The sequence below is a fragment of the Salmo trutta genome, chromosome 5, assembly GCF_901001165.1.
Source record: "Salmo trutta chromosome 5, fSalTru1.1, whole genome shotgun sequence".
Classification (NCBI taxonomy): domain Eukaryota; kingdom Metazoa; phylum Chordata; class Actinopteri; order Salmoniformes; family Salmonidae; genus Salmo; species Salmo trutta.
In genome coordinates this window covers 54,608,323-54,616,644 of record NC_042961.1, presented here as the reverse complement: position 1 = coordinate 54,616,644, position 8,322 = coordinate 54,608,323, and the positions used below count along the sequence as shown (strand labels likewise).

General features: G+C 38.7%; 1 long non-coding RNA gene across 1 annotated transcript; it reads right to left on the bottom strand.

Moving 5' to 3' along the window:
• Positions 1-7,388: 7,388 nt before the first annotated feature.
• LOC115194546 (uncharacterized) lies at positions 7,389-8,030 on the bottom strand. Its single transcript, XR_003878390.1, has 2 exons — positions 7,969-8,030; positions 7,389-7,890 (listed from the first exon to the last, which is right to left on the bottom strand). It is a non-coding gene; the product is annotated as an uncharacterized LOC115194546 (long non-coding RNA).
• Positions 8,031-8,322: the final 292 nt, after the last annotated feature.

The window sequence follows — 8,322 nt, the reverse complement described above, 5'->3', positions numbered from 1 at the left end:
GGCCGTAAAATGTGACTTGTCACTCCCTATGCAAATGTAGGATATGAAACTTGACACTTCAAGTCAGCTCCGCTTAGAAAGTGGGAGCGGAGAGCAGACAGACAGGGCTTGCTGAAACTATAAGGCACGGGACCCTACGCCGTTCAGAGTGCTTTGTACACCAAAATGTGAGTCGGAACCAGTCCAGAACCACTCAACATCACCCATATAGAGAACTTCACATGTAGGCATATATATGTATACCATGACAGGAAATTATACTACAATATGTGACAAAGAAAAACACAAACATCAGACAATTCTTATAATGGCTGAGATGTAGGCTTCTTTTCCCCTCAAGTACAACGGAAAGCATATTTGTTTTTTGGGGTCATGTACTCATATTCTTTAAGAGTATTAGAATACCATCATAGTCTCCTAAAATGGTATGTTGATTTAACAAGAGGCAAATAAGGAGATGGAAGCATTACTTAGTGTACCCTGAAGCATGCATAACTCATACAGCACCCATCCTAAGGACCAAATATCACTGCAAAAAAGGGAAAATGCATTGACATTTAACTATCCATGGTGATTTCACATGGATGGCAGATATCTATTATAGGGTTGCAGGTCTCCTTTGATATATTTTTGTTTGTTTTTATTTGGAATGTACCTTTTGGTTTCATAAATTCCACCAGTCAGACTCTCTGGGCCTAAATAACCCACCATTCCATTGTCTGAAGATCCACATTGAGAAGCACTGGTAGGAGAGATACTCATTAGCAGACAATCATTAAACCGGGTGTAACATCTTTAGGTATTCAAATACATTTTTCACCAATTTGTTATTATTCAAAAAAATGACTATACTTTTCATTGAATCTTCCGAAGTCTCCTAAACAAAGTGTCCCAAATTTTGTGACAGAAATGTATATTTAGTAGGGTGAAAACAAAACAGCTAATTAACCATTTATATAACATCAGATTACATAGTTAATTGCCCCACATAAAGGCTATATTCTGGATCACTTTAACAATTATCTTATCAAAAAGACAAGGAATATGTACAAAATAACCCTAAAAGTGCCAACAGGGGTCAGAAAGTCATAACTTGGAAACCCTTATTTTGATTGTTCAGAAATTTCAGGATGTTGTCAAATGACTAGTTACCGACAACAAAACACAATTTACCAGTATTTCTGTGTTAATATTGAGGAATTAAAAATAATATGTTTTGTATACTAGTGGTGCGTGAACGGGTAAATTGAAAATGTTGAAAGATATACAGTAGACTTGGAGCCACCACAGATTTGGTCCGTGGGGAGCGTGGCAGCCACTTTAACTGAAAAATAACAATGTCGAACCCTTCTTGTCTTCCAAAGAATCCTTATTGCCTTCTAAAGAATCATCAAAAGAACCTTTTCTCCCAATAATGGTTCTTAGGATGTTAAAGGTTCTGTGGAGAAACCTTTGCTTTACAAAGAATCTTAGTCTCCCAAAAAGGGTTCTTCAGTTGAAAATGGTTATTGGTAGAACCCTATCCATCAGTTTTTCAATGAATGTACCGGAACCCAATTCGCCCATCGTAGGTCGTACCGGTGTGTAAGATGAGTTCAATCACCAATTCCTGAGCCATTGAGTATCACAGAAACACATGGAAGGAATAAAAAAAAATATTGACAAGGTGCTATGGATGAAATTGATAAAAAATCAGCTGTAATCTCTGTCTAGGGTATTTATATCATGTACAGTATTGACTTGGGGGTGATCAAGGTATTTTTCATCAATCTTAAAAAAAAAGACATGTAACTTCCACTTTGACTTGAGTATTTTGTGTAGATCGTTGACTACAAAAAAATGACAATGAAATCCATTCTAATCCCAGTTTGTAACACAATAGAATATGAAGAAATCCAAGGGGTTGTAGACTTGTATAGGCACTGTATGTGACATATTATTGATTTTTCGGGGACCACTTTTGGCTCGCAAGCGTTTTTCAGAACTACTGGCTAAAACATGTACAAAAGTATCAGAGAATCTTTTTAATATAATTAAGTGTTATTGCTTAAAAAACATTGCAAAGAGACAATCATTACCAATTTGGGGTAAAAAATTGCACCAGTTGGCACATTTATGCTACAAATAATGTATGTTGCCACTTTCGGGGTTAAATCAATTCATCAATTCATTAGTGGTTCTCAAACCTCTCCTCAGAGAGTCGTTTAAAATGTTGTTTTAACCCTGAACTAGCACACCTGATTCATCTAATCAACAGCTTGATAATTTGATGACTAAATAATTTAGGTTTGCTATCTTTGGAGTAGATCATAAACATTTAACATCTGGGGGTCCCTGAGGAGAGGGTTGAGAACCTAGCAGACCAGTGTGTACCTGTGGTCTCAGGTCTCTGTGAAGAAGGCCCAAGTCATAGACATGCTTCAGGGCCATGCAGATCTTGACAAACCAGTCCATGATCTGGGAAGAAATCCAGTCAGTAATTTATGTTTAGCCTAAAACAAAATAGTTTTGATGTAGTGTCATCAATAGAAATGGCTTTGTTCCAGGCTGACTACATTGCTGAAGCCTGACAAATTTCACAACACCTTGATGGGTGAACATATCAGCTAAGATATGATATATCAATCTGACACCCGACTGCACAGTAGATGACTTGGCATGCAACAATTGGTTGATGCAAAGCGACATCTACAATGTAGTCAGTCTGGAACGCAACCAATATGTTATTCCATCAGAAACCTGAAAATGGGTTCCCCTCTTTGATCTTCTGTGTAAGATTTCAGCCCTCACAATGGTCCATCACTCCTTGCTATGACTGTCGTGGAAATTCTAACCAGAAAGGAAGATTCTTCAAAACAACACATTTTATTGTAATATTTACAAATCTGGAGCGGTCAACAATCACTCAAAATGTGCACAGTAAATAGCCCAACAAAATAGAGTACGGTATCAGCTTTTATAGAAAGTACAACCCCCCGCCCCCTTTGGGTTGTGTGACAACCAGACAGAACAATAGCTGTCACTGGTTGGTGACCCAAATGTTCAGATAAGTCTTGGTGGTGAAGTCTGTTTCTGCAACAGTGTTTCTCAAAGGAACCAAAACCATGTGTCTTGCTTGTCTCTCACAGCTTAGTTCAGTCTACTGCTAAATAACAGGATATAGAATGACAGCATTTGGCTGTAAGCCCAGAACCATGAGTCAGTCATGTAGACAAAGGGGAAGTGTTCTAGCAGAGGGAGCAAGTCTCATTTGTACATTATGTGAATTTAGTTAAATGCATAGATACACTGGATACACATAATGTGTATGCTGTTATAATAACAGCAGTCTTTGCCATCATATGACCTACTTAAAACAATTCCATATAGCTTAGTAGACCCCCCTTTATAAAGTAAAACACTTTACTTTTTAAAGGTATCTAAATTAGGCCTAGCTGTGTCTCCCTTCAAATCCATCTTTATTTAAAAGTGCAACACACTTTACAGTATAACAATACAATGAAATAAAATGGGTACAAAAATAGACTGCCATGTAGGGGTCTACAGTATGTAGGAATTATGATTGACATAGTTAAGCAGACCAGTGTCAAATTCCTTATACATTATCTATAATCATAAAAATAAAACGCCATTATAGGAAAGCTTTACTCAAAACAATGGCCAAAATGGTACCCACCTTACCTCATTCAGATTTATCTCTTTAATGACAAACTTGCCACCATCTTTGTCAGTAGCTATGACACCATTCTCTACCTTCCTCAGGATAGTGTATCCTTTCATCTCAAGGACACTCTGTGTATTCCCCATCTTTAGAATTCTCTAGAATACAGTATGGTGTCATTGGTAAATAACTCAAATGTCAAATGTTATGTACAGTACAATATTTGTAAATATAAATAAGAAGTTAATAAATAACAAGCATTTCGCTACACCCACAATAACATCTGCTAAATATGTGTATGCGACCAATAACATTTGATTTGGATAACAAGCTCAACAATTATTTTGTAATTGTAATATTTTTACCTATATTAAACTGTATTGTTATGAAATGCAGCCTACAATAAATTGTTAATTAAATGCAGAGGTGGGATCAATGAGTTAGCCAATTCACTTTCATGAACAACCAGAAATAGGTATAGCTTTTCAGGTTTATTTAAGAAAGCTAAACGTATGTATCTTTGGTTGTTTTGTCAATTAGACCGGTGATTCTCAACTGGGAGGATTTTAAGGGATCGCAGGACTTTTGCAAGAACATATTTTAATTTAAAACAACATTATTTTGAAAGGTAACCGCTGTCGTACCTCTTATTGTTGCTGACTTCATGGCTGGCTATGTTCGGTCTCAGAAGGTTTTTGGGGTACACACGCTCACTGACCAATACAATAACACCCCACCCCCCCACCACACACACACACACACACACACACACACACACACACACACACACACTGATCCAATGAAATGACATTCTGCAACATTGTTCAGTTTTAAATGTGCCACATCCAATCAGATAATACAGATCTTCTTCTGACAGCTAGCTTGGTTGACAGCTTACTATGCAGATGTGTTCTGAAGGCATTGTACACGTGGATAGTTAGCTGTCATTTAATTCATGTAGGCTAGCTGTCAGAGTAAAATCATGGACACGTTTTTAAATGTGCAGCACCTTCTTCATCTACTGCTGCTTCCAATGTCAAGAACAAGGCAGACAGCCCGGTCCCTGTCAAGAAGAGAAAATACCACCCCGACTTCGTAAAATACGTCCTATGCAACAAGCTTTTAGCTAATGAGAGCATGAAACCCTCCAAAATAAAAAAGCATCTGAACACCAAGCATCCATGCCAGAAAAATAAGACCGCTGATTTAAAAAAAAAAAGTCTATCTGGAGGCCTCACAAGATTAATTGAAGAACGTATCGATGGTACAAGAAAAGGCACTTCGCTCATCATAGCAATGCGCTGGGCAGCAAGATAAGTACTACAACAACAACAACACTTCAGTGCAGAGAATCTCACAATCCCTGCTGTGATTGACGTGTACAGTGAACAAACTTAAAACCATACCCCTATCCAAATGACACCGTGAGGAGGAGAATACAGGACATGTCTGAGGACACAACGCGCCAGACATCAGAGCGCGTAAGTGCAAATGGCCATTCCGCACTGCAGCTTGATGAATCCACAGATGTGGCTCACCATGCAATTCTAATGGTCTATGTCAGACACGTCTGGGATAATAACTTCGAGGAGCAGGTCCTTTTTAGTGCTGATTTCCCCACCACCACTGCAGAGGCTGTCTTTAACACAATGGATATGTACCTGAGCACCGTGGGACTGGCCTGGGATGGGTGTGACCACTGATGGGGCAGCTACCGTGACAGGAAAGCACTCCAGGGTAGTAAAGCAGATCCTGGAGAGAGCACAGAGTGCGATAAGGAACCACTGCTTCCTACACATGGAGGAATTGGCAGCGAAGGACATGGTGTGAGTTCCATGCCACTCTCCAGGATGTGATCAAGTGTGTCAACTACATCAAAAAGAGTTCCACGAAAAGCAGGTGTTTCCATGCCTTCTGCAGGTGTTTGGGAAGGGACCACGAGCAGGTGCTTTATCATGCAGAGGTCCGCAGGCTTGCCGGATCACTTTTATGAGCTTTGAGCGGAGAATGCTGTGTTTCTTTCAGAAAACAAGTCACCTCTGGCCGAACATTTCGATTGTTAGGAATAGCTCGCACAGGTTGCCGACCTGGCTGTTATTGTTGATAATCTGAATTCACTCAATGTGTCAATGCAATGGAGGGGGCACAATCTATTTGAACAGAGGGACAAAGTGGATGCCTTCAGGATGAAGCTTACCATTTGGGCAAATCATGTTTCTAACGGGAGGATTGACTTGTTTCCCAATGCTGATTTTGACATTCAGAATCTGATCAACAAAGCACACAGCGACACACAGAAAAAAACATGAAACAGCATCTTGTCAAGCTGCAGGGAAAGTTTAGTGACTACTTCCCGGAGTAGAACAAGAGACAAGACAACTGGATACAGGACCCCTTTCGAGTGGAGATGTGAAGCATCACGTTGCCAAGCAATGAAGCGGATCAGCTGGTGGAGCTGTCGTTTGATACCGGACTGAACAGGCGCTTCCCGGAAATGACACTGCCATAGTTCTGGTGCAGTGCAATGGGAGAGTATCCTGCTCTCGCCTGTCATAAAATCAGAATCATGCTACCTTTCAGCACTACCTATCTGTGTGACAGTGGCTTCTCTGCTGTGGTCGTGCTCAAAATAAAAGCAGAAACATACTGGAAAGCCAGCATGATCTCCGAGTTTCCCTGTCAACCTTCACACCAGACTTCAATAAACTTATCAAACTGAAGAAACACCCCCAGCTTTCCCACTGAAAGCCCCCCCCCCACACACACACACACACACACACATAAAGTAAAATAAATGGTCAATGAGTTATTGTTCACTATGTTAATTCTGACATTCATACATTTTATTGAACTGATTAAATACTTGCACATATTTTTAAAAAAAAGCTTGTGAAACTTATTTCCCTCATTAAAATGCAAATCAATTTATAACATTTTTGACATGTGTTTTTCTGCATTTTTTTGTTGTTATTCTGTCTCTCACTGTTCAAATAAACCTACTATTAAAATTATAGACTGATCGTTTCTTTGTAAGTGGGCAAACGTACAAAATCAGCAGGGGATCAAATACTTTTTTCCCCCACTCTATAGTTTGTTAACAAGACATTTGTGGAGTGGTTGAAAAGAATTTTAATGACTCCAACCTAAGTGTATGTAAATTTCCAATTTCAACAGTAGATACTATGCACAGCGATACAAATGAAATCGTTATACTTTTTATTATTACTTTTTATTTTAGCCTACTTGGTAAATATTTTCTTCTTCTAAGCATTTCTTCTAAGCATTTCATGGTAAAGTCTACATTTCTTTGTATTTGGCGCATGTGGCAAATAAAGTTTGAATTGAAATACTATATATCAAATGGAAATATTGTATGTTTCTAAAATGGATATTAGAATAATTGGGATTACATTTCATTTTGTCACAATCAAGGCAGGTAAATATAATCAAGATATTTGCAAAATGTATAACAATAAATATAAAAGTTTCAGATATTTTCAGACCCCCAAAGTAAACTATAGTTGAAATTAGTACACGTTGCATGTCCCCCATTCTGTAGATGCCTCTATTCCAAATGAGAGTGAAAGATGGGCACTGTCAAATGTTCCTATCTAATTTATCTACGGTTGAAGCATATACAGTACATTGTAGCTGGATCTACACTACGTATGGAGTGTACTGTCACTAATTTACCTGCACCATAGTAATCATAAGAGGAAGGTCTTAATTTCTTTCTGCAGTAAGACAAGGATCAAATATGGGAAAGATTTTTCTCTGAGAATTTGCACCCTGTGTAAGTGAATAGGTGAGACTTTGCATCAACATCAAAGAATGACACTTGGCCTTCCTCATAATCCAGGAAGACACCGACCTTCCGGGGACGGGGAAAAGGTAAAATAAGGTGTGGATTTTCTGTGAACGCCAGATATTCCTTGCCATCCCTGTGACACAGAGTCCATAACATTTCTCAGGATCAGGTGAAATGAATTCCTTCCTAGGCACTGTCTCGCAAGCTACTCCTAAAACCCAGTTTGATTTCTTCTGTAACCCAACTTCCCAATAATGTTTCCCATAGTTGTACCCTTGTTTTGCCAGGATACAAACATCCTTAGTGAATCTCTCAGGATTATCTGAGACCTTCAATTTCCTTGGCAATTTTCTCACTTGTTTTCCATCATTAGAGAGGATAAGCCATGGGCCTGCAGTGTTGGGGTCCATCGTCACGTCCACTACATTAATGTAGAAAAGTGAAACATCACATGCTATTCTCTGCACTGAAATTAAATGACTTAAATGATGTTCTGTACCTGCATATTTCTGCACCTGTTTCAGTTTTGTGGAAAAACAAGCACAATTAGCAGTTAACTGTTAAAATGAGGGAAGTTTTAATGTCCTGACTGTCCTTATTTCTTGTTAAACCAAGAGAACATGTATATCCTTTCTGGGCTAGGGGGCAGTATTTTCACGGCCGGATAAAAAACATACCCGATTTATGCATATTATTAGTATATTTGGATAAAAAACACTCTAAAGTTTCTAAAACTGTTTGAATGGTGTCTGTGAGTATAACAGAACTCATATGGCAGGCAAAAACCTGAGAAAATTCCGAGCAGGAAAGTGGCATGTCAGAGAATTTGTAAAAATTTTTTTTGATTCTCTAT